The sequence below is a fragment of the Mobula hypostoma genome, chromosome 13, assembly GCF_963921235.1.
Source record: "Mobula hypostoma chromosome 13, sMobHyp1.1, whole genome shotgun sequence".
NCBI lineage: Eukaryota > Metazoa > Chordata > Chondrichthyes > Myliobatiformes > Myliobatidae > Mobula > Mobula hypostoma.
In genome coordinates, this window is record NC_086109.1 from 52,192,608 (window position 1) to 52,219,901 (window position 27,294).

The window sequence follows — 27,294 nt, forward strand, 5'->3', positions numbered from 1 at the left end:
CCTGACCATGCACCACTATGCCACCAACTCAGATTGTTGTTCTCTGCAAGTTAGCCAGGTGATAACCACACGACAGTAGCAGAAGTAAGACACTTGGCCCATTGATTCTGCTCCGCCATTCCATCATGGCTGATCCAATTTTCTTCCCGGCCCCAATCACCCAACTTCTCCCATATCCCTTCATGCGCTGACCAATTAAGAATCTATCAAGCTCTGCCTTAAAAATACATAAAGACTTGGCCTCCATGGCTGCCTGTAGCAAAGAATTCCACAGATTCACCACTCTCTGGCTAAAGAAATTCCTCTTCATATCCGTTCTAAAAGGATGCCCTTAATCTGAGACTGCCCTCTGGTCTTACACTCTCCCATCACTGGAAACATAATCTCCATAGTTGCTATCAAGACATTTCACCATTTGATAGGTTTCAATGAAGTCAACATTCATTCTTCTGAATTCTAGTGAATAAAGGCACATAGCCATCAACTGCTCTTCATGTGACAAACCATTCAATCCTGGAATCATTTTCATGAACCTCATCTGAGTCCTCTCCAGTATCAGCACATCTTTCTAGGATAAGGGGCTCAAAACTGACCATAGACCAAAAGACATAGAAGCAGAATGAGGCCATTCAGCCCATCAAGTCTACTTTGCCATTCCATCATGGCTGATCCCCGATCCCATTTAACCCCATACACTGTCTTCTCGTCATATCCTTTGATGCCCTGCTGATTAGGAAACTATCAACTTTGGCCTTAAATATACCCACGGACTTTGCCTCCACGACAGAGCATTCCAGATTCACTACTCTCTAGCTAATTTGAAAACAACCCTCCTTATCTCTGTTCTAAAAGGTCCTCCCTCAATTTTGAAGCTGTCCCTTCTAGTTCTGGATACCCCCACCATAGGAAACATCCTCTCCACATCCACCCCACCTAGTCCTTTCAACATTCGGCAGGTTTCAATGAGATCCCCATGCATTCTTCCAAATTCCAGTGAGTACAGGCCCAAAGCTGCCAAACACTCCTCATATCTTAATCCCTTCATTCCCAGAATCATCCTCGTGAACCTCCTCTGGACCCTCTCCAATGACAACATATCCTCTCTGAGATACAGTACCCAAAACTGTTGACAGTACCCCAAGTGCGGCTTGACTAGTGTCATATAAAAGCTCAGCATTATCTCTTTGCTTTTGTATTCTATTCCCTTGAAATAAATGCCAACATTGCATTTGCCTTCTTTACCACAGACTCAACCTGTGAATTAACCTTCTGGGAGTCTTGCACAAGGACTCCCAAGTCCCTTTGCTGTCAGATGTTTGTATTTTCTCCCCATTTAGACAATAGTCTGCACTATTATTCCTTTAACTAAAATGCATTACCATACATTTCCCAACTCTGTATTCCATATGCCACTTCTTTCCCCATTCTTCCAATTTGTCTAAGTCCTGCAATTGCATTGCTTCCTCAGCCTAACTACCCCTTCACCTATCTTAGTACCAACCCACAAACTTTGCCACAAAGCCATCAATTCCATTATCCAAATCATTTAACAAAATTGTGAAAAGAAGCGGTTCCAATGCTGACCCTTGCAGAACACCACTATTCACTGGCAGCCTACCAGAAAAGGCCCCCTTTATTCCCACTCAGTGCCTCCTGCCTGTCAGCCATTCCTCTTTCCTGTAATGCCATGGGATTTTATCTTGTTAATCGATCTCACACGTGGCACTTTATCAAATGCTTTCCGAAAATCAAAGTAAATGACATCCACAACCTCTCCTTTGCCCACACTGCCTGTTACTTCTTCAAAGAACTTTAACAGATTTGTCAGGCAATATTTCCCTTTACAAACCACGCTAACTTTTGACTTATTTTTATCATTAGTCTCCAAGTACCCCAAAACCTCATCCTTAATAATAGACTCCAACACTTTCACAACCACTGAAGTTATGCTAACTGGTCTATAAATTCCTCTCTTTTGTCGTTCTCCCTTCTTAAAGAGTGGAGTGACATTTGCAATTTTCCAGTCCTCTGGGACCATGCCAGAATCAAGTGATTCTTGGAAGATCTTGACAAATGCACCCATTATCTCTTCAGCAACCTCCTTCAGGACTCTGCAATGTAGTTCATTTGGTTCAGGTGACTGATCCACCTTAAGATCCTCCAGTTTGCCCAGCACTTTTTCCTTTGTAATAGCAATGGCACTCATTCCAGCTCCCTGGCACTCACAGACCTCTGGTATACTGCTGGTTCAACTACCATTTCTTTGCCCCCCATTACTATCTCACCAGCATCATTTTCCAGTGGTCCAATGTCAACTCTCACCTCCCTTTTACTCTTAATATAACTGAAAAAAAACTTCTCATATCATAGAAACATAGAAAATAGGTGCAGGAGTAGGCCATTCGGCCCTTCGAGCCTGCACCACCATTTATTATGATCATGGCTGATCATCCAACTCAGAACCCCGCCCCAGCCTTCCCTCCATACCCCCTGATCCCTGTAGCCACAAGGGCCATATCTAACTCCCTCTTAAATATAGCCAATGAACTGGCCTCAACTGTTTCCTGTGGCAGAGAATTCCACAGATTCACCACTCTCTGTGTGAAGAAGTTTTTCCTAATCTCGGTCCTAAAAGGCTTCCCCTTTATCCTCAAACCATGACCCCTCGTTCTGGACTTTCCCAACATCGGGAACAATCTTCCTGCATCTAGCCTGTCCAATCCCTTTAGGATTTTATATGTTTCAATCAGATCCCCCCTCAATCTTCTAAATTCCAACGAGTACAAGCCCAGTTCATCCAGTCTTTCTTCATATGAAAGTCCTGCCATCCCAGGAATCAATCTGGTGAACCTTCTTTGTACTCCCTCTATGGCAAGGATGTCTTTCCTCAGATTAGGGGACCAAAACTGCACACAATACTCCAGGTGTGGTCTCACCAAGGCCTTGTACAACTGCAGTAGTACCTCCCTGCTCCTGTACTCGAATCCTCTCGCTATAAATGCCAGCATCATATGACTGGCTAGTTTGACCACACATTTCATCTTTTCCCTTCTTATAGTTTTTTTTAAAGTTGTCTTTAGTTGGATTTTAAAAGCTTCCCAATCATCCAACATCCCACTCACTTTTGCTAGCTTACATGTCCTTTCCTTGGCCTTTATACAGCCCTCAACTTCCCTTGTCAGCCATGGTTGCCTACACCTGCCATTTGAGAAAGACAACTTCTATGTGACATATCTATTCTGTGCTGCATGAACTATTCCCAGGAAGATCAGTCATCTCTGCTCTGCCATCATCTGCTGGTATCCTCCTCCAACCTCCTATCCATCTGGGTAAGCTGCTCTCTCACACCTCTGTAATTCCCTACATGTGACTTTAGCTTCTCCCTCTCAAATTGCAGTATGAAGTCAATCATATTATGATCACTGCCTTCCAAGGGTTCCTTTAAGTTAAGCTCCCTAATAAGATCTGGGTTATTACACAACACCCTATCTAAATAGCCTTTCTCTGAGTAGGCTCAAACACAAGCTGCTCTAAAAAGCCACCTCATAGGCAGTCCACAAATTCCCTCTCTTTCAACTTGATTTTCCCAATCACCTTGCTTATTGAAGATCCTTGTTACAATTGTGTCACTACCCATATTATATGCCTTTTCCAGCTCCCTTTGTAAACTCATCTCCACAAGGGTCTCGGCCTGAAACGTCGACTGCGCCTCTTCCTATAGATGCTGCCTGGCCTGCTGCGTTCACCAGCAACTTTGATGTGTGTTGCTCCACATCTTGGCTACTATTTGGAAGCCTATATTAATCCCATAATAGTTTTTTTTTAAACCCTTGCAGTTTCTGAGTTCCACCCAGAAAGGTTCAACATTCTCCAACCCTATGTCATCTCTTTCAAAAGATGTAATTCCATTTCTTACCAGAGCCAGACCACTGTCCAAGTTTTCCTGCCTATACTTTAACTACAAAATATATCCTTTGATATTAAGCTCCCAACTATGACCATAACCTCAGTGATGCCCACAACATCATATCGACTAATCCCTAACTGTACCACGAGTTCATCCATCTTATCCCAAATGCTACGAGCTTTTAAATACAGCACCGCCAGTACTCCAATCTTCACTCTTTTCAACTGCTCACAATATTCCAAGAGAGATCTCACCAGTGTTTTATGAAGTGCAGAGGAGATTTACAAGGATGTTGCCTGGATTGGGAAGCATGCCTTATGAGAATAGGTTCAGTGAACTCGGCCCTTTCTCCTCGAAGCAACGGAGAATGAAAGGTGACCTGACAGAGGTGTATAAGATGATGAGAGGCATTGATCGTGTGGATAGTCAGAGGCTTTCTCCCAGGGCTGAAATGGTTGCCACAAGAGGACACAGGTTAAAGGTGCTGGGGGTAGGTACAAAGGAGATGTCAGGGGTAGGTTTTTTACTCAGAGAGTGGTGAGTCCATGGTATCGGCTGCTGGCAACGGTGGTGGAGGCGGATACGATAGGGTCTTTTAAGAGACTTTTGGAGAGGTACATGGAGCTTAGAAAAATAGAGGGCTATGGGTAAGCCTAGTAATTTCAAAGGTAGGGACATGTTTGGCACAACTTTGTGGGCCGAAGGGCCTGCATTGTGCTGTAGGTTTTCTATGTTTCTCTGTCTCAACAATAAATCCTTACTTTTAAATTCTAGTCCTCCTGAAACTAATGCATTTGCCTTCCTCACCAGAGACTGAACCTGTAAATTAACCTTTGTACCTCAGTTTTTTGTATCTTATAGAAATATAGAAAACCTACAGCACAATAAGGCCCTTCGGCCCACAAAGCTGTGCTGAACATGTCCTTATCCTAGAACTACCTAGGCTTACCCACAGCCTTCTATTTTTCTAAGTTCCTTGTACCTATCCAGGAGTCTCTTAAAAAAACATTATCATTTCTGCCTCTGCTGCCGCGGCCGGCAGCCCATTTCACGCACTCACCACTCTCTGCATAAAAAAACTTACCCGACATCTCCTCTGTACCTACTTCGAAGCACATTAAAACTCTCTCATGCTAGCCATTTCAGCCCTGGGAAAAAACCTCTGACTAACCACACGATTGGTGCCTCGCATCATCTTATACACCTCCATCAGGTCACCTCTCATCCTCCGTCACTTCAAGGAGAAAAGGTCAATTCATTCCACCTATTCTCATAAGGCATGGTCCCCAATCCAGGCAACATCCTTGTAAATCTCCTCTGCACCCTATGGTTTCCACGTCCTTCCTGTAGTGATGCAATCAGAATACAGCACAGTACTCCAAGTGGAGTCGGACCAGGGTCCTATATAGCTGCAACATTACCACTTGGCTCTTAAACTCAAACCCACGATTGATGAAGGTCAATGCACCGTATGCCTTCTTAACCAAAGAGTCAACCGGCGCAGCAGCTTTGAGTGCCCTATGGACTCTGACCCCAAGGTCCCGCTGATCCTCCACACTGCCAAGAGTCTTACCATTAATGCTATATTCTGCCATTTTATTTGACCTACCAAAATGAACCACCTCACATTTATCTGGGTTGAACTTCATCTGCCACTTCTTAGCCCAGTTTTGCATCCTATCAATGTCCCATTGTAACCTCTGACAGCCTTCCGCACTATCCACAACACACCCAACCTTTGTGTCATCGACAAATGTATTAACCCATCCCTCCACTTCCTCATCCAGGTCATTATAAAAACCATAAAGAGTAGGGGTCCCAGAACAGATCCCTGAGGCACACCACTGGTCACCGACCTCCATGCAGAATATGACCTGTCTACAACCACTCTTTGCCTTCTGTGGGCAAGCCAGTTCTGGATCCACAAGGCAATGTCCCCTTGGATCCCATGCCTCCTTACTTTCTCAATAAGCCTTGCATGGGGTTCCTTAGCAAATGCCTTGCTGAAATCCATATACACTACATCTACTGCACTACCTCCATCAGTGTGTTTAGTCACATCCTCAGAAAATTCAATCAGGCTCGTAAGACATGACCTGCCTTTGCCAAAGCCATGCTGACTATTCCTAATCATATTATGTCTCTCCAAATGTTCAGAAATCCTGCTTTTCAGGATCTTCTTCATCAACTTACCAACCACTGAAGTAAGACTCACTGGTCTATAATTTCCTGGCTATCCCGAATCCCTTTCTTGAATAAGGGTACAAGGTCCGCAACCCTCCTATCCTCCGGAACCTTTCCCATCCTCTGATAATGCCAAGATCATTGCCAGAGGCTCAGCAATCTCTTCCCTCACTTCCCACAGTAGCCTGGGGTACATCCCGTCTGGTCCCGGTGACTTATCCAACTTGATGCTTTCCAAAAGCTCCAGCACATCCTCTTTCTTAATATCTACATGCTCAAGCTTTTTAGTCTGCTGCAAGTCATCCCTACAATCACCAAGATCCTTGTCCATAGTGAATACTGAAGCAAAGTATTCACTAAGTACCTCTGCTATCTCCTCTGGTTCCATACACACTTTTCCACTGTCACACTTGATTGGTCCCATTCTCTCACGTCTTATCCTCTTGCTCTTCACATACTTGTAGAATGCCCTGGGGTTTTCCTCAATCCTGTCCACCAGGGCCTTCTCATGGTCCCTTCTGGCTCTCCTAATTGCATTCTTAAGCTCCTTCCTGCTAGCCTTATCTTTTAGATCTCTATCACTACCTAGTTTTTTGAACCTTTCATAAGTTCTTCTCTTCCTCTTGACTACATTTACAACAGCCTTTGTACACCACAGTTCCTGTACCCTACCATACTTTCTGTACCTATGCAGAACCCCACGCAAATATCCCCTGAACACTACCACATTTCTTCCGTACATTTCCCCGAGAACATCTGTTCCCAATTTAAGCTTCCAAGTTCCGGCCTGATAGCCTCATATTTCCCCTTACTCCAATTAAATGTTTCTGTAACTTGTCTGTTCCCATCCCCCTCCAATGCTATGGTAAAGGAGATAGTGATCACAATTCTATCTCCAAAATGCTCTCCCACTGAGAGACCTGACACCTGACCAGGTATATTTCCTAATACCAGATCAAGTACAGCCTCTCTTGTAGGCTTATCTACATATTGTGTCAAGAAACCTTCCTGAACACACCTAACAAACTCCACCTCATCTAAACCCCTCATTCGAGGGAGATGCCAATCAATATTAGGGAAATTAAAATCTCCCACAACAACCCTGTTACACCTTTACACCTTTGCAGAATCTGGCTCCCTATATGCTCCTCGACTGCACCAATGCCAGACTAAACATGGCACACAGGTATGCCCATTTAAATAAATGTAACAAATAAAGTTGAAGAGGGTATATACATCAAGAGCTTGATGAGGTAGAATATAATAATGTTATCACAATTGAAGGACAAGGAATTAAATGGGTTGCAGCAGTATAAACAGCAAACAGTGATAACAAACTGCTGTTGATCAAACTGGAAACTACTGTACAATGAAGAGCTCAGAAATGGGACATATTAATGACCTGATGTACGGCACACAAATTCCAAATCTGCAGAAAACACCAAACATGGAAGTATAACGAGAAGATAATAAGACACTTCAAGATATAACCAGGCTGTCGAAAGGCAGAAAAGTATAAGGCTGAGAAACGTAAAGTATTACATTTTGGTATGAAGAATAAAATACAATAATAATTGAGGAAACAATTCCAAAATTAGTGCAGAAAAGAAAGACCATGGTACATACATTGTTTGCTGAGAGCTGCATGGCAGATAGAAAACCAAATACAATACACTGCATTTTATTAACAGAGATAGAGATACACAGGCAAGGAAGCCTGATAAAACACTGATTCACTCACAACTGCATTTGTATGACCAGCTCTGGAAATAACATATTGGAAAAGATGTACATGGCTGTAATCCAGATGGCACAGTAGACATTTACTATGATATATTCAAGGATGTGTGACTTCAATAATACACACACATAAAAAGCTGCAGGTGATTTTTATTAACGACTTGGATGTGGGGCTAGAAGGGTGGGTTGGCAAGTTTGCAGACGACACAAAGGTTGGTGGTGTTGTGGATAGTGGAGAGGATTGTCGAAGATCGCAGAGAGACTTTGATAGGATGCAGAAGTGGGCTGAGAAGTGGCAGATGGAGTTCAACCCAGATAAGTGTGAGGTGGTACACTTTGGAAGGACAAACTCCAAGGCAGAGTACAAAGTAAATGGTAGGATACTTGGTAGTGTGGAGGAGCAGAGGGATCGGGGGGTACATGACCACAGATCCTTGAAAGTTGCCTCACAGGTAGACAGGGTAGTTAAGAAAGCTTATGGGGTGTTAGCTTTCATAAGTTGAGGGTTAGAGTTTAAGAGTCGCGAGGTAATGATGCAGCTCTATAAAACTCTGGTTCGGCCACACTTGGAGTACTGTGTCCAGTTCTGGTTGCCTCACAATAGGAAGGACGTGGAACCACTGGAAAGGGTACAGAGGAGATTTACCAGGATGCTGCCTGATTTAAAGAGTATGCATTATGATCAGAGATTAAGGGAGCTAGGGCTTTATTCTTTGGAGAGGAGGAGGATGAGAGGAGATGTGATAGAGGTAAACAAGATATTAAGAGGAATAGATAGAGTGGATAGCCAGCACCTCTTCCCCAGGGCACTACTGCTCAATACAAGAGGACATGGCTTTAAGGTAAGGTGGGGGGGGGAGTTCAAGGGGGATATTAGAGGAATGTTTTTTACTCAGAGAGTGGTTGGTGCATGGAATGCACTGCCTGCGTCAGTGCAGGAGGCAGATACACTAGTGAAATTTAAGTGACTACCAGACAGGTATATGGAGGAATTTAAGGTGGGGAATTATATGGGAGGCAGGGTTTAAGGGTCGGCACAACATTGTGGGCTGAAGGGCCTGCACTGTGCTGTACTATTCTATGTTCTATTAGACTTTGAACAGAAATAGTTCAGAAGATATATCAAGATATTAAAACAATGAAGAGACTAACAATAGGTGGAGAAAAGTATTCCCATGGCAGTGAGGTCAAGAACGAGAGGACAAAATGGAAGTGATTTGTGAAAGAATCAAAATAAGTGAGTTGCATTTTTTTTTAAAAGAAAGCACAGCAAGTAGTGAAGATCTGAAAAGTGAGGCAGATTAAACTGGAATTCAAAAGGGAATTGGATAATTACCTGAACTGAAAAATTCTGCTGGGCAATGGGGAGAGGTGGGGGATTGTTTCGACTCAGTGAAACAATCCTCCTTCCATGTTGCAAACTCTAATTCTGTGAAATCAGGTTCTGGGGAAAAGGCAAGTGATTGTTCTTAACAACACACATCAAAGTTGCTGGTGAACGCAGCAGGCCAGGCAGCATCTGTAGGAAGAGGTACAGTCGATGTTTCAGGCCGAGACCCTTCACCAGGACTAACTGAAGGAAGAGTTAGTAAGGGATTTGAAAGTGGGAGGGGGAGGGGGAGATCCAAAATGATAGGAGAAGACAGGAGGGAGAGGGATAGAGCCAAGAGCTGGACAGGTGATAGGCAAAGGGGATATAAGGGGATCATGGGACAGGAGGTCCGGGGAGAAAGACGGGGGGGGGGGAGAAACCCAGAGGATGGGCAAGGGGTATAGTCAGAGGGACAGAGGGAGAAAAAGAGTGAGAGAAAGAATGTGTGTATAAAATAACAGACGGGGTACGAGGGGGAGGTGGAGCATTAGCGGAAGTTAGAGAAGTCAAATGTTCATGCCATCAGGTTGGAGGCTACCCAGACGGAATATAAGGTGTTGTTCCTCCAACCTGAGTGTGGCTTCATCTTTACAGTAGAGGAGGCTGTGGATAGACATGTCAGAATGGGAATGGGATGTGGAATTAAAATGTGTGGCCACTGGGAGATCCTGCTTTCTCTGGCAGGCAGAGCGTAGGTGTTCAGCAAAGCGGTCTCCCAGTCTGCGTCGGGTCTCGCCAATATATAGAAGGCCACATCGGGAGCACCGGACACAGTATATCACCCCAGACGACTCACAGGTGAAGTGTCGCCTCACCTGGAAGGACTGTCTGGGGGCCCTAAATGGTGGTAAGGGAGGAAGTGTAAGGGCATGTGTAGCACTTGTTCCGCTTACAAGGATAAGTGCCAGGAGGTAGATCAGTGGGGAGGCATGGGGGGGGACGAGTGGACAAGGGAGTCGCGTAGGGAGCGATCCCTGCAGAAAGCGCGGGGGGGGGAGGGAGGGAAAGATGTGCTTAGTGGTGGGATCCCGTTGGAGGTGGCGGAAGTTACGGAGAATAATATGTTGGACCCGGAGGCTGGTGGGGTGGTAAGTAAGGACCAGGGGAACCCTATTCCTAGTGGGGTGGCGGGAGGATGGAGTGACAGCAGATGTGCGTGAAATGGGGGAGATGCGTTTGAGAGCAGAGTTGATGGTGGAGGAAGGGAAGCCCCTTTCTTTAAAAGAGGAAGACATCTCCCTCGTCCTGGAATGAAAAGCCTCATCCTGAGAGCAGATGTGGCGGAGATGGAGGAATTGCGAGAAGGGATGGTATTTTTGCCAGAAACAGGGTGAGAAGAGGAATAGTCCAGATAGCTGGGAGAGTCAGTAGGCTTATAGTAGACATCAGTGGATAAGCTGTCTCCAGAGATAGAGACAGAAAGATCTAGAAAGGGAAGGTGGTGTCAGAAATGGACTAGGTAAACTTGAGGGCAGGGTGAAAGTTGGAGGCAAAGTTAATAAAGTCAACGAGCTCAGCATGCGTGCAGGAAACAGCGCCAATGCAGTCATTGATGTAGTGAAGGAAAAGTGGGGGATAGATACCAGAATAGGTTTGGAACATCGATTGTTCCACAAAGCCAACAAAAAGGCATGCATAGCTATTACCCATACGGGTGCCCATGGCTACACCTTTAGTTTGGAGGAAGTGGGAGGAGCCAAAGGAGAAATTATTGAGAGTAAGGACTAATTCCGCTAGACGGAGCAGAGTGGTGGTAGAGGGGAACTGATTAGATCTGGAATCCAAAAAGCAGAGAGCTTTGAGACTTTCCTGATGGGGGATGGAAGTATATAGGGACTGGACATCTATGGTGAAAATAAAGCGGTGGGGGCCAGGGAACTTAAAATCATCGAGAAGTTTAAGAGCATGAGAAATGTCATGAACATAGGTAGGTAGGGATTGAACAAGGGGGGATAATGCCCCACCTCCCCCTCGTACGCCAGCCGTTATTTATTTTTATACACACATCCTTTCTCTCACTCTCCTTTTTCTCCCTCTGTCCCTCTCACTATACCCCTTGCCCATCCTCTGGGTTCCCCCTTTGTCTTTCTCCCCGGACCTCCTGTCCCGTGATCCTCTCATATCCCCTTTGCCAATCAGCTGTCCAGCTCTTGGCTCCAACCCTCCCCCTCCTGTCTTCTCCTATCATTTTGGATCTCCCCCTCCCCCTCTCCCTTTCAAATCTCTTACTAACTCTTCCTTCAGTTAGTTCTGACGAAGGGTCTCGGCCTGAAACGTCGACTGTACCTCTTCCTACAGATGCTGCCTGACCTGCTGCATTCACCAGCAACTTTGATGTGTGTTGCTTGAATTTCCAGCATCTGCAGAATTCCTGTTGATTGTTCTTAATTCTGTTTTAAATTTGATTTTAAGATATAAAGACAGTATTTATTGTGCAAAATATATTTATGCATTATGTTTTGTTAGAAATGGTTCTTGTGTTCAAACATTAACAGTGACAGCTTTGTCAAGGTTCTATGAGAACAACAGACTGCTTGTTGAGAATCCACTTACTCACTCCCACCACTACTCTGCATTCAATCATACCATAGTGCTGATAAACCAGCTCTCAAGACTGTAGCCAATGCAGAACTGGAAAAAGTGGTTCAGGACCAGATGATCAGTGATTTCAAATCAATGGAAGACATGCTCCATTATCTGTAAACATACAGTTCCAAGAAGTCGTCTGTAAACCCTTTGCTATTACCTGGTTTTCTGCATTAATTACTCATAAAATGTGGACTGATCTTCATCCAAGGTATAATAATAGACAAACACAATCTGCCTAAACTAATAACACACAAGCAACTGTACTTTTCATGTAGCTTTATTGAAGTGCTGTGCAACATCCAGGTAGTCATTTGCAAACTTGAGACATGCAGCAAATGTTTTTTTGGGAGACCAGTGGTTTCCTCTGTGGTGTGCTTCCACGAACACCATTCTTGTTCAGTGTTTTTCTTATGGTGGACACATGACATCAGACAACAGGTGCAGGAGTAGGCCACTCGGCCCCTTGAGCCAGCACCACCATTCACTGTGATCGTGGCTGATTATCCACAATCAGTATCCAGTTCCTGCCTTATCCCCATTACCTTTGATTCTGCTATCTTTAAGAGCTCGATCCATCTCTTTCTTGAAAGCATCCAGAGACTTGGCCTCCACTGCCTTCTGGGGCAGAGCATTCCACATATCCACCACTCTCTGGGTGAAAAAGTTTTTCCTCAACTTTGTTCTAAATGGCCTACCCCTTATTCTTAAACTGTGGCCTCTGGTTCTGGACTCACCCATCAGCAGGAACATGCTTCCTGCCTCCAGCATGTCCAATCCCTTAATAATCTTATATGTTTCAATCAGATCCCCTCTCATCCTTCTAAATTCCATTGTATACAAGCCCAGTTGCTCCAATCTTTCGACATATGACAGTTCCGCCATCCCAGGAATTAACTTTGTGAACATACGCTGCACTCCCTCAATAGCAAGAATGTCCTTCCTCAAATTTGGAGACCAAAACTGCACACAATACTCCAGGTGTGGTCTCACCAGGGCCCTGTACAGCTGCAGAAGGACCTCTTTGCTCCTATACTCAATTTCCCTTGTTATGAAGGCCGGCATACCATTAGCTTTCTTCACTGCCTGCTCTACCTGCATGCTTGCTTTCAGTGACTGCTGTACAAGAACACCTGGATCTCTCGTTGTACTTCCCCTTTTCCTAACTTGACTCCATTTAGATAATAATCTGCCTTCCTGTTCTTACCACCAAAGTGGATAACCTCACATTTATCCACATTAAACTGCATCTGCCATGCATCCGCCCACTCACCAAGTCAACCTAAACAGAGACTTTAGCCACTTCTAGAGATTTCTGTAGGTCTTTTGCTGTTACCCTTGGGTTCTTTTTTCACCTCCTTCAGCATTGCACATTGTATTCTTGTGATCTCTGCAGGATACTACTCCTAGGGAGAGTAGCAACACTACTAAATTTCCTCCATTTGTAGACAACTTCTCTTACTGTGGACTGATGAAAACTCTGTTCTTTAGAAATGTTTTTGTAGCCTCTTCCAGCTTCGTGCATCTCTGCAATTCTTCTTCAAAGGTCCTGTGAGGTCGTTTTGATCAAGGCATGGTGTGCATAAACAGATATTTCTCGAAAACAGCAGGCTCTATCAGAAACCTGACTTAGTGTGTCATTTTTTAAAAATTGGGCACTGCACCTCTACAACCCACTCTTCCGATCTCATCTCATTGATTGGAACAACTGACTTTCAACAGCTTTCTTAGAAAGGCAATACCCGCGGTTCACATACTTTTTTTAGTTTGCATACTAAAGAAACAGAAAATGCATTGAACACAAGTTCGAACATGAGAGATTCTAGTTTTATTCAAGCCAGAAAATCTGCCAAAATTGCAAATTATAGAGTTCAAAGCAGGCCATTCAGCTCAACTTGTCCATGCTGACCAAGATGCCCCATTCAATCTAATCTTATAAGAGTGGCATTGTAGCACTGCTGTTAACACAACTCTCTACAGTGCCAGCAACCAGAATATCGGACATCAGTTCCCATCATTGTCTGCAAGCAGTTTGCACATTCTCCCCATCACTGCATGGGTTTCCTCCTACATTCAGCACTGTACCACATGGCCATAGGGATTGGTACTGGTTTCTTTACTGTTTGCTGTATGCCTTAACTAGATGTTAATGTATAGGTACAACTTGAGTTTACAGATGTCATAAAAATTGGTAACATTCTGCATTATGTGGAAGATAGTCTCAGGCTTCAGAAATATAGTCATCAGCTGAAAAAAAAATATCGCACAAAGCAATGGTGAACTGAACCAAGTTCTGTTAAATGTCGTGTTATATTTTGGGAAATCATATATTCCCCCAGGGAATACCAAACAACAGAAAGGACCACAAACTTTGTAGATTCGCATCCACAGATCCCTGAAGACAGCAAGACAGGTAGATTGGCTAGTTAAGTATCGCATTTGGGATGCCAGCTTTCATTGCATGGTGTATGAAACAGGAAAGATGTGGTGCATTTGTACAATATTAGCGAGGCAGTTTTATTCACCACTACATAGAAATGATGTTACTGCTCTGAACGTCAAAGGATGCCCTTTGATATTAGCCAAATGCATTGGTGCCCTAAGGAAAAGGCACTAGCTATCCATTGTATCTATGACTCTCATAATTTTATTGACCTCTATCAAGTCACCTCTCATCCTCATTTGCTCCAAAGAGAAAAGACCTAGATCACGCAACCGTGCCATGCCAGAAGTAATTAGAATCTGAAATACACTGTTTGAGAGGGTGGCTGAGGCAGAAGTCCTCAACATTTAAGAAACATCTGGATGTGAAGACATTGAAGGCTGTAGACCAGTCTTTCTCTTGAGATAAGCACACATGGATTCCAACTTCAACTGAAATAAGGTTATTTCCTTCCTCGCTCTTGATGCTTGATAAACAGTAAAAATTTATGAAAAATATGTAAACTACAATACAATTCACTTCCAAATAACACAATCCATCTTGTGTAACATTTACAACAGCAAAGCAGCAGGCCAGCATGTGTGAAAAAAGTCATGGCATGTAGAATGAAAAATTTCTTCCAATTTCCTACTACACTGGTAGTTTGTTTGCTCCCATCAGTCGGTCGGCAGCACGCAAGGGGAAGTTGGGGAGGTAATTTGGGAGGGAGAGTCCGATGTCGTAACCCATCTTGGGCAAGTCTGTTCAATGCTTGGAAAACACAGTTCATTCTCCCCATCAGCCTACCATCCTCCACTCTGTACAATACAGTTCTCACCAATTATCAATGGCCTCCGCTAACTCGCATCAAATAATTGAGAGTGGGCTCAACCAAATAAATACAGTCCTACCGCACACTCCCATACTGGGCTGAGAGACCCCCCCCCCCAACGAGATTGCGAATGGGCTACTCGGTCACTGTCTATCATTGCAAGCACTAGCATTGTGCGAAGTTCAAAAAACGACTTTTTTCCAAATTATGATCCTTCACAGAACCCCTAGTGATCTCTCACGGAACCCAAGGGTTTTGCAGAACCCAAGTGAGAAATGCTGCTATAGACCAAGTGCTAGTAAATGGTATTGGTGTAGGTGGCTTCATGAATAGCATGTACAGAGTGGGCTGAATGATCTGCAATGTGCTGTATGGCTGATTTTTAAGTGCGACCCACTTCCCAACAACGAGTGGGAAAAACAAAGTTTATCTGTTGTTCTATTTTAACAACTATAATTTGTTCTTGTGGCATTATATGCAACAAAAGAATACTCAAAGGAAACATTAGGGTGAGCTGCAGCTGCCAAAAAACAATGACTTGCTCATAAATTACAAAGTGAGCAAATTTTCAAACATCTTTACAAAGTTTGATTATAGACAAAAAAAAAGACAAGTGTAGTGAATAAATAACGAAAATTATTTTTGAAAATTACAGTCTCTATGTAGTTCATGCATGTCCCATACCCAGACAAAATTAGCATTTTAAGTCATCAGCTGTTCAACAGCAGCCTTCACACAAATTTCATTCAACAATTCATCCGATCTGTTTTTCCCCATATTTCCTGTGGAACAAGAACTGATCCACATTTTCTTCTGAAATTATTTCAGGCTAACATTCACAACACTAATCAACAAGTACATTGAAAAAAATCTTGGTTTCTCAGTGAAAGCCCATGCATTCGTGTTTCTAATAAATATTACATTTTCACAAGAGTATTCATTAGAGTTCAGTTTTTTTTTAAACCTGAAATAGTGGAATTTTATTAAAAATCTTTGATGAAAATAGTTAAAAACCATATCAATCAAGAAAGCTAAAATCAAGTAGCAGTGGCATTTAAAGGCATTTGTAAAAGAACTATCACAACCAACAACATAATGAGTAAGAACATTTCTTCAGAATAATGGAGCTGCTGCACTTGGTTGGATCCATTCATTGTTTCAGTCATTCAGTGCTGAATGAAGATATGTTTATTTAACAGAAATTGACAATGATCTCAAAAATCGTTCTCCAAATCAACTTAAGACATTTTAGATCATTTTAATTTTAAGAATCCGAGAACCTATGATGTTACCGTTTCAATTCTGACAGTAAATTTTAGCCATCGGCCATTAAATGCAAGAGTTTAGTGCAAAAATATTTAAATTCAGAATCTCAGATGGAGACGAGAGGGCGCACAGGAGTAAGATATACAAGCTAGTGGAGTGGCGTCGCAGCAACAACCCTGCACTCAACATCAGTAGGACCAAAGAGTTGATTGTGGAGTTCAGAAAGGGAACACAAACCAATCCTCAGAGGATCAAAATTAGAGTGAGCAACTTCAAGATCTAAGGCGTCAAGATCTCGGAGGATCTAACCTGGTCCCAATGTATCAATGCACCAGTAAGATGGTGCTTGTATTTTATTCAGAGTTTGAGGAGATTTGGTTTGTCACCTAAATCACTCAAGAACTTCTACAGATGTACCATGGAGAACATTCTGACTGGCTGAATCACTGTCTGGTGTGGGGGTGGGGCAGGGGAAGGGAGGCAGAGGCTGCCGCACAGGATCAATAGAAGCTAAAGGAAGTTGTAAAATTAAGTCAGTTCCATCGTGGGTCCTAGCCTCTGTAGTATCCAAGACATCAAGGATCAGTGCCTCTGAAAGGCAGCGCCCATTATCAAGTACCCTCATCACCCAGGAAGGAGGTACAGAAGCCTGAAGGCACATACTCAATGATTCAGGAACAGCTGCTGCCCCACTGCCATCCAATTTCTAAATGGACATTGAGTTACTGTTCATGGGTTCACTTTGATATATATAAACATATAAGATATAAACATATATAGATATAAAAGAGATTTTATATATATATATATATATATATATATATATAAAAAAATATGTGTGTGTGTATATACACACACACACACACACATTATTTAACTTTTTAAAATTTAACTTTTTTCCTATATTATCATTTATTGCATTGTAAGGTAACAAATTTCACGACATACGCCAGTGATATTAACCCGATTCTGATTCTAAATTGTGCATTGATCTAAGTTGCAAATAACTTAATTCCTGCAGTAAAATCTACTTTGTGTTGTAAAGTAAAAATACAATAACAAAACCAATCAAGCACACCAAAGGTTACTAAAAAGGCAGCATGTCAACAATTTTATATACTTTTCAGTTAGAATGAAATTCAATGAGACCTTTCATTAACCATTATAAATGGAACAATTCAATACTTTTGCATAAACTGTTGATTTCTTAGGAGCAAATTGTGAACAAACAGGTGACATTGTCTAGGGGAAACTAAATATTCTTTTACCTGCTATTTACAAAACAATCCTTCCAGTTTCCTATTACAGTTGGCTAATTCACTATATTCTAGCACATGCTGGCACACTGGAATACTAGTTTCTGTAAATGAAACAAAACAAAAAGAAAACATTAGTGCTTTCTGAGATGATAGTTTGGCACTTATACAAAATAACTTGTAATTTAAAATCTCTTCAAAATTTCAGTTTCCAGAAGAAAAAAATACTTTCTGCACAGTAATCTCTGGCAATTATTAATGACTATTTGAGCCAATTTAGGTAACTTGATGGGCCAAATGTCCTAATTCTGCTCCTCTTAGTCTTATAATTTAAAATATTGATTCTTGGAGGAATTTCTTCGCCCAGTGAACCTGTGGAGTTCTCGTCCACAAAAGGCTGGCGGCCAGTATTGTAAGATATATTGAAGTACAATGGATTCTGGTTAATTGGTACACATGGGGAACCAAGGCAGCTGCCCTAATTAGCCAAAGTTTCATAGTTAAAAAGGTATTAAAAAAAGACTATTAACTGACTAACAAATTGTGTATTTAAATGAAATACTGAAAAAAATTAGAACACTACCAATGCTATAAAACAGTTACTGTTAGAGGAATTCATCTAGTGAACACTGCCATGTTCTTTCAATTGTAAATGAACAAAACCAATACAGCCACTAACAACTGCCTTTGTTGATTGCATTCTCCAGATCTTCATTTTCATTATAACATTCAAAATGATTGTTGATACCTTCAAATTCTTTGTAGTTCCTAACCTGAACTGGTGAAATCGTTTCATTTTAACTTCTGAGATTTCCTGGTGGTGGCTGATGGAGTAACAGCAATCTGCCATTGCTCCAACTCTAATTATCTTACCATTTCCAACCCACCTTGAAACTTTTTTTTAAGTGTGATATTCTTTCATTATGGCTGGAAGGAGTGCCAGAAGTACTAAAAAGGATGATCTTCTTGCTTCTTTGGATTCTATTATGGATTTGCTGCAAACTCATACATGAGAAGCCTCTGAGAAGTTTCAACAATTCAGCACTGAATTTAAACAAATAGACAGTAAATTGGATTCTGTTCAACAAACTCTTGATGAACACGATAAACGTATTAAAAATAATGAGGAAATTTTGTTGCCTCTGGAAACGGAAGTGGATGAATTGCAGAAGCTTTGTGAAAAGCAATCGAAGTCCAACAAAAAGTTAAGACAGAAGGTTACCGACCTAGAAGATAGAAGTAGAATGAACAACCTACGGGTTCCGGGGCTCGAAGAATTAACCGAAGGTAATCATCCTATGGAAATTTTTGCAAACTTTTTGCAAGAATTATTTCCAGAGACTTTGACGTCTGTGCCAATGATCGCTCGAGTTCATAGATCTCCTGCGTTCAGACCTCCTAACGATCGGAGATCAAGATCAGTAATAATCTGTTTTCAGGAATTTAAAACAAAGGAACTCTTAATTCGTGAATCTCGTCGAAGAGGCGTGATTGACTATAATGGTCGCAAGATTAGAATTGTTGAAGATTATTTGCCTGAGGTTATGCAAGAACGTGTTAAATTCACAGAAGTTATGTCCGAGCTTTTTAATAAGGGTTTCAAGCCTTCCCTTAATTACCCAGCCCGACTCAGAATCACACTTAAAAATGGTTCTTTCAAATGGTTCCACTCAGCTGTTGAAGCACAGAAGTTTTTAAAAATCCAAAGGCTAAAACTGAATGCTAGCTGTTTAGTTTCTCCTTACATGAAGACACAAGATTAAACTTTTAATTCGCATATCCCGTCGAAGGGGCATGATTGGTTACTGGGTGGAATATTAAGATTCTCGAATATTATTCGCTTGAGGTTATGCAGGAACATGTTAAGTTCAAACAAGCTCTGTTGGAATTTTTTTAATAAGGGTTTTAACCCATCTCTTGGCTACCCAGTTTGACTGAGAAACTCATTAAGATGGATCCTTTCAATGGTTTCGTTTTAATGCTGAAGCATAGCGATTTTTTAAATTTGAAGGCTAACTGCTTAGTCTGTTTTTCCATGAAGATATAAGATTAATGCTTAATGTCTTTCTGTATGACTAATTGTATCTTTTACTTTGGTAAACCTTTGTAATTAATTTCCTTTCGTATTTTTAATACTGTATTTTTGATATACGAGAATTGAATCTCTTGTTTAGATATTGTTTAGTCTAGGTTGAAACTAATTGGAGCGATCACCAGGTTTTTTGGGGGGTTGTCAGTAGTTATAGATGCCGACTTTCTATTGGTCTTTTTTTTTCTTTGGGAGGTGGGCGGGGGTATGGTTTTTTTCCCTAGAAGCTGTTTTTGAATTTTTAGCCAATTTGTTGCTTGGTTACTATTTCTCAAGGTTTATGGCTTGGTTTTTAAACTTACATTTTAACCCTTCTTTTAAATAACATTAAAAATGGACCAAACTATTAATTTACTTAGTTTTAACATGAAAGGGTTAAATCACCCTGTTAAACGTAATAAGATTTTTGCTTATATTAAGATATTTAAGGTCCTTTTTTTTTACAAGAAACTCACATATGCAAATATGATAATCTATGTTTTTTTAGCCGTTGGAATGGACTTTGTTCTCACTCTTCTTTTCAGGCCAAATCTAGAGGAGTTCCGATTCTTAGAGATAATACACTTTCCTTTGTCCAACATAAAGTAGTGTCTGATACTAATGGACGTTTTGTTATAGTTTCAGGAAAACTAGATAATAAATTATTAGTATTTGCCAATGTATATGCCCCAAATGTAGATGATCCAAGATTCTTTGAGCATTTTTTTTTTGTTTTTACCAGATCTGAATCTTTATTCTTTGGTGATGAGAGATTTTAACCGTTGGCTAGACCCAATTTTAGACCGATCATCTTCTAGATCAGCATCTCTTAATAAATCAGCTTTGCTTATTCAATCCTTTTTATTGAAGTGTGGTATAGTTGATGTTTGGCGTTTTTTTATACCCTTTAGATAGGGAGTATTTGTTTTTCTCCCCATGCTCATCATACATATTCCAGGATTGATTTTTTTTTAAAATCAACAGTCAAATGATTTCATCAGTTCATTCCTGTGAATATAAACAGATTGCTGTTTCAGATCATGCTCCTATATTTCTATCTTTAAAACTCTGTTCTTCCTCAAAGCAACAGATTTTGGCATTTTAATCCAACTATGTTATCCGATGAAGTTTCTAGAGAAGCATATTAGTTTGTTTTTTGAAGGGAATAAAAAGGAAGAGACGTCTAATCTTATTGTATGGGACACTTTCAAGGCCTATATCAGAGGTCAAATTATTTCTAATACTGCGAGTGTTAAGAATAAAGCTAATAAAGACAGATTTCAATTAGCCAATCAATTGAAACAATTAGATCAAAAATATGCTATAGCTCCAGATCCTGTTTTATATAAAAGATGTGTTGAAGTTAAAACTAAGTATGATCTTCTGTTAACATATTCAATTGAAACTCAACTTCTTAAAGATAAAACTCAATTTTACATTCATGGAGATAAATCAGGTAAAGTATTGGCCAACCAATTAAAAACCTCTGTAGTTAATCGACAAATTAAAGAAATTTGCAAAACTAATGGTGATAGGACAACTGATTATTCTGAAATAAATGATTTGGATTAAATTAGATTAGCTTCAACTCTGTCATTGTGCCAAGTACAAAGCCAATGAAATGCAGTTAACATCTGACAAAAAATGCAAAGAATAATGTTATTTACAAAATAACTACAAATAAAAAGTGCCACAGCTCACAAATATAAAAGTAATGAGACAGTACAATACGGCTTCATAGCTCTGTGATGTGAGAGTCACAGCCTTAGGGAAGAAGCTCTTCCTGTGCCTGCTGGTGCGGGAGCGGAGGCTCCTATAGCACCTACCGGATGGGAGGAGAGTAAAAAGTCCATGGTTAGGATGAGATGCATCCTTGATAATGCTTTTCGCCCTGCCTAGGCAACATTTATGGTAGATCTTCTCAATAGTGGGCAATTGGGTGCCGATAATCCGTTGGGAAGTTTTCACCACACGCTGGAGTGTTTTGACAATAGACACTAGGTCATTCAATAGACAATAGACAGTAGGCCATTCGGCCCTTCGAGCCAGCACCGCCATTTACTGTGATCATGGCTGATCATCCACAATCAGTATCCAGTTCCTGCCTTATCCCCGTAACCTTTCATTCCACTATCTTTAAGAGCTCGATCCATCTCTTTCTTGAAAGCATCCAGAGACTTGGCCTCCACAGCCTTCTGGGGCACAGCATTCCATATATCCACCACTCTCTGGGTGAAAAAGTTTTTCCATAACTCCGTTCTAAATGGCCTACCCCTTATTCTTAAACTGTGGCCTCTGGTTCTGGACTCACCCATCAGCAGGAACATGCTTCCTGCCTCCAGCATGTCCAATCCCTTAATAATCTTATATGCTTCAATAAGATCCCCTCTCAGCCTCCTAAGTTCCAGAGTATACAAGCCCAGTCGCTCCAATCTTTCGACATATGACAGTCCCGCCATCCCGGGAATTAATCTTGTGAACCTACGCTGCACTCCCTCAATAGCAAGAATGTCCTTCCTCAAATTTGGAGCCCAAAACTGCACACAGTACTCCAGGTGTGGTCTCACCAGGGCCCTGGACAGCTGCAGAAGGACCTCTTTGCTCTTATACTCAATTCCCCTTGTTATGAAGGCCAACATGCCATTAGCTTTCTTCACTGCCTGCTGTACTTGCATGCTTGCTTTCAGTGACTGATGTACAAGAACACCTAGATCTCGTTGTGCTTCCCCTTTTCCTAACTTGACTCCCTTTAGATAATAATCTGCCTTCCCGTTCTTACCACCAAAGTGGATAACCTCACATTTATCCACATTAAACTGCATCTACCATGCATCTGCCCACTCACCCAACCTGTCCAAGTCACCCTGCATTCTCATAACATCCTCCTCATATTTCACACTGCCACCCAGCTTTGTGTCATCAGCAAATTTGCTAATATTTCTTTTAATTCCCTCATCTAAATCATTAATATATATTGTAAACAGCTGCAGTCCCAGCACTGAACCCTGCGGTACCCCACTGGTCACCGCCGGCCATTCCGGAAGGGACCAGTTAATTGCTACTCTTTGTTTTCTGTCAGCCAGCCAATTTTCAATCCATGTCAGTACTCTGCCCCCAATACCATGTGCCCTAATTTTGCCCACTAATCTCCTATGTGGGACTTTATCAAAGGCTTTCTGAAAGTCCAGCTACACTACATCCACTGGCTCTCCCTTGTCCATTTTCATAGTTATATCCTCAAAAAATTCCAGAAGATTAGTCAAGCACGATTTCCCCTTCGTAAATCCATAGTGACTCGGACCAATCCTGTTACTGCTATCTGATCCGATATGGGACAATTGCCATATCACACTGAGATGCAGTTGGTGAGTATGCTTTCAATGGTACACTGGTAAAAGTCCATCAGTATCCTGGGACAGAGATGAGCTTTCTTGATGCTTTGCAGGAAAGAAAGGCGCTGTTGCACCTTTTTGATTAGGATGGAGGAGTTCAGAGACCAGGTGAGATCCTCAGAAACGTGGACATCAAGGAATTTGAAGCTTGATACACGCTCCGCTACAGCTTTGTTGATGTAGATGGGGCCTGAAGTCCACAATGATCTCCTTGGTCTTCTGGGTGTTAAGGGCCAGGTTGTTGTCGGCACACAACGCAGCAAGGTGCTGGACCTCGTCCCTGTAGGCTGTCTCGTCATCCCCTCTGATCAGGCCAACCACTGTGGTGTCGTCTGCAAACTTGATTATGGAGTTAGAACCATGTACAGGAACGCAGTCATAGATGAAAAGGAAGTACAGAAAAGGACTCAGCACACAGCCTTGAGGCACGCCAGTGTTTAGGGTGAGAGTGGAGGAGGAGAGGTTGTCCAACTTAACTGATTGGGGTCTGTTAGTCAGAAAGTCCAAGGTCCAATTGCAGAGGAAGGAGCTGATACCAAGCTGGCAAAGTTTGGCGATCCGCTTGGCGGGGATCACAGTATTGAATGCCAAACTAAAGTCAATGAACAGAATTCTGACGCAAGAGTGGGGGCTGTCCAGGTGGGTCAGGGCAGAGTGAAGTGCCGTGGAGATGGTGTCCTCTGTTGACCTGTTGGTGCGATAGGCAAACTGATGGGGGTCGAGGGTAGTGGGCAGACAGGATTTCAGATGTGATAGAACCAGTCTCTCAAAGCACTTTGCAATGATGGGGGTGAGTGCAAATGGACGGAAGTCATTCAGGCCCTTGGCAGTGGAATGCTTCAGCACTGGCACGATGGTGGCGATCTTGAAGCTTGTGGGGACAACTGCCTGGGCCAGATTAAAAATGTCCGTGAAGACCCCGGCCAACTGCCCTGCTCAGACTTTGAGCACATGGCCAGGTATTCCATCTTGACTGGCTGCCTTCCACACATTCACCCTGCTCAGGGTGGCGCAAACATCGGAAGTGGGAAGTGAGAGAGACAGTTCACCAGGTGGGAGATCCGCTTTGAGGGTGACCCCCTTGTTCTCTCGGTCAAAGCGAACGTAGAAGTAATTGAGCTCATCAGGGAGGGAAGCAGAGCTGGAAGGGGGCACAAGACTTTTAGAGAATTCTGTTCTAAACTTTATAGTTGTGATTCCCCGAAAGATAATACTGTAATGAATAATTTTCTAGATCAATTAGATGTCCCTGGACTTTCTACAGATAATTGCAAGCAGATGGATCAACCCATTTCTTATGAGGAAATCGCTGAGGCTAATGGTCATTACACTTGGGGAAGGCTCCGAGTTGAGATGGATTTTCTGGAGAATTTTATAAGACTTTTTCTTCATTAATTATACCGCAGTTACACTTAGTCTTTCAAATTGGGTAGTTTGTCTCAATCTTTTTACAAAGCTTCTATTTCGCTTATCCTAAAAAAGAACAAGGACCCAGCTGAATGTTCTTCATATAGGCCAATTTCATTAATCAATGCGGTTACTAAAATTCTTTCTGAAGTTCTGGCTCGTAGGATTGATAATATTTTACCTTCTATTACTTCTGATGATCAGACTAGATTTATTAAAAACCAACATTCCCATTTTAAAATACGCCGTGTAGTATATGTTATTTACTCTCCTTCTCAGGAGATATCAGAATGTGTGATATCCTTAGATGCTGAGAAGGCCTTCAATCGGGTTGAATGGAATTATCTCCTGCTTGGGTTCTACTAATTTTCAAAATTCCAAACCATTTAAACTTCACTGCGGAACTAGACAAGGCTGTCCATTGAGTCCTTTGCTTTTTCATCTAGCTTTAGAACACCTTGCCATTGCTTTTCGAGAATCTAATGATATCTGTGGTATTTTAAGGAGAGGTATCACCCACAAGATCTCACTTTATGCTGATGATATATTGCTTTTTATCTCTAACGTTGAGACAGTGTTACCTTGCGTACTTTCTTTACTCTCTCGTTTTAGCCAATTTTCAGGATATAAACTGAACCTATATAAGCGTGAATTATTTCCTTTAAGTAATTTGGTATCAATTAATACTAATCTGCCTTTTAAGATTGTAAGGAATCAATTTACTTATTTGAGTGTAACAGTCACTGAGAATTACAAACACCTGTTTAAAGAAAACTTTCTTACTTTATTGAACCATTAAATATCATTAAATTGGTCACGTCTTTCAATACCGTTGATTGGACAAATTAATTCTATTAAAATGAATATTCTACCTAAATTTATATATCTTTTTCAGGCTTTTTCTTCCTAAATCTTTCTTTGACTCTCTTGAATCTATTTTATCCTCTTATACAGGTGTCCCCCGCTTTTCGAACATTCACTTTACAAAACCTCACTGTTACGAAAGACTACTTAAGTACCCTGTTTTCGCTTTCAGAAGGTGTTTTCACTGTTATGAAAAAAATCAGTGCGCGATAAAAAAATAAGCGCGCGAGAAAAAGCCGCACGCGCCCCGAGCAGCCGTTCTCCCCCGGATTCGGAACGGCATTGCTTTAACACGTTGCATTGAGCAGCCGTTTGCAAGATGAGTTCTAAGGTATTGGAAAAGCCTGAAAGTGCTCGTAAGGGTGTTACATTTAGCGTAAAACTAGACATAATTAAGCATTTTGATCGTGGTGAACGAAGTAAGGACAAAGTGAGTTTGACTTGTGGAAATTGACGAAGATGATGTTGAAGAGGTTTTGGCATCCCATGACCAAGAACTGATAGATGAAGAGCTGATGCAATTGGAAGAGGAAAGGACAACAATCAAAACCGAATGAGTAATGATAAAGTACGACTTTAATTTTGAAAGGGTACGTCGGTTTAGGAGATATTTGCAAGATGGTTTCAGTCCTTACAAAGAACTATATGATAGAAAAATGCGCGAGGCTCAGCAGTCAAGCAAGCCTTCCACATCAGCCACAGCAGACGACGAACCTTGACCTTCCGACATCGAGGCGGGCAGTCATAGGAGAAGATGAGCCACCTGCTCTAATGGAAACAGACGACGAGATGACACCCCAGTGTCCCACCACCCCGGCCGCGGACAGATACAGTACCGATTCGCGGAGAATGCAGCAGTAGCCAGGAGACACACAGCATATCTTTAAGAAAAAAGCCGAAATAAACATTCTAATTAATTAGGTGCCACCCCACACATAAATGTCGGCCCAGATCAGAGGGGATGCAATCGGCACTGATCTGAACCGACAACTATGTGTCCGGCGGCAGCTAATTAATTAGCATGTTTATTTCGGCTTTTTTCTTAAATATGTGCTGTGTGCCTCCTGGCTACCGCTGGACACCTACGTGCCTCGCGGCAATGTATCACTCGGCGACCTGGAGGGTGGGGGCCACTGCACCACCCAACCTGCGATGACTCAGTCTAACACATCATCATCAGTGTGCTCGGCAAGCTGTCCCGATTCCGGTAAGTGATACTACACTGTACATACATTATTTCTACTTTATATCGGCTGTGTATTTTTACATGTTATTTGGTAATGATTTGGCAGCTTCATAGCTTAAAGGTTACTGGAGAGCACTTGCGCTGTGTTTCTGCGGAGAGCGCTTGCGTGAGATTTTCGCTTCGGCGAACACTGCCGGCAATGATTGTGGAAAAGTATTTCTACTTCATATAGGCTGTGTATTAATCTTATCATTCCTGCTTTTACTATATGTTACTGTTATTTTAGGTTTTGTGTGTTATTTGGCATGATTTGGTAGGTTATTTTTGGGACTGCAACGCTCACAAAATTTTCCCATATAGATAAATGGCAATTGCTTCTTCGCTTTACGCCATTTCCGCTTACGAACCGTTTCATAGGAACGCTCTACCTTCGGATGACGGGGGAAACCTGTATATGGAAATATAAACGTCCTTGTTTAAAAACGTCCCTGTTCATTTTCAAAAACCTTAGAAGTCTGGAGGTTTAGCCTTACCTAATTTTAGATTTTAATTACTGGGCAGTTAATATACGGTATCTTACGTTTTGGCTATATTATATTAATTTTTGCTCTTATTAATAATATTAATATTTGGCTATATTATATTAATCGTGTAGACTGTCCAGTATGGGTTTCTTTAGAAGCTAACTCTGTTAATAAATTTTCTAATATTTCTCTTCTTGGATCCTCACTTCCTTTATTTGTAAGTAAACTAACTGATAATCTAACAACACACACAAAAAATGCTGGTGAACGCAGCAGGCCAGGCAGCAT

The 27,294-nt window shown here is 41.8% G+C and overlaps 1 protein-coding gene across 6 annotated transcripts in view; it reads right to left on the reverse strand.

Annotated features, from left to right (window-relative positions):
• secisbp2l (SECIS binding protein 2-like) overlaps positions 1 to 27,294 on the reverse strand; it is a 200,206-nt gene that overhangs the window by 104,052 nt on the left and 68,860 nt on the right. Inside the window, exon 2 of one of the 6 annotated variants that reach the window (XM_063065699.1) lies at positions 17,578 to 17,669. The exons of the other annotated variants lie outside the window; for them this stretch is intronic. The gene's annotated coding sequence lies outside the window, so the exon portion shown is untranslated. The remainder of the gene's footprint in view (positions 1 to 17,577; positions 17,670 to 27,294) is intronic. 6 annotated transcript variants of the gene reach the window in all.